This window comes from Colobus angolensis, unplaced genomic scaffold (genome assembly GCF_000951035.1).
Source record: "Colobus angolensis palliatus isolate OR3802 unplaced genomic scaffold, Cang.pa_1.0 Scaffold316, whole genome shotgun sequence".
In the NCBI taxonomy this organism is placed as follows: Eukaryota; Metazoa; Chordata; class Mammalia; order Primates; family Cercopithecidae; genus Colobus; species Colobus angolensis.
The window spans coordinates 384,916-385,481 of NW_012116444.1; positions in this window are offsets into that span (position 1 = coordinate 384,916).

A 566-nucleotide genomic window follows, 5' to 3' on the forward strand; every position below is an offset into this window, starting at 1 on the left:
AAGGAGTTGGAGCCCCTTTTGATGTAATACATAAAAATCAACTTTGTACAACTTAAGAATAATTTTTTTTTTTTTTTTGAGGCAGAGTCTGTCTCTGTCACCCAGGCTGGAGTGCAGTGGTGCAATCTCGGCTCAATGCAACCTCTGCCTCCTGGGTTCAAGCGGTTCTCCTGTCTCAGCCTCCCGAGTAGCTGGATTACAGGCGCCCGCCACCATGCCCAGCGAATTTTTCTGTGTTTTGGAGAGGCGGGGTTGGTCTCTACTAAACTTGTTGGTCTAGTAAATAAATACAGAAAGATGTATTTATTGAACACTTGTTGACCAGGCTGGTCTCAAACTCCTGACCTCAGGTGATCTGCCTCCCTTGGCCTCCCAAAGTGTTGGGATTACTGGCGTGAGCCACTGTGCAAGCCAGAACCCATTTTTTAAAATGATACAGTTAAAGTATTCCAGAGCATAGAACAGTATGAAAAACTCCCTAATTTAGTCTGTGAGTCCAGAATCACCCTCTCTGGTACAAATGCCAAGCAAGAACACACACACACACACACACACACACACACACA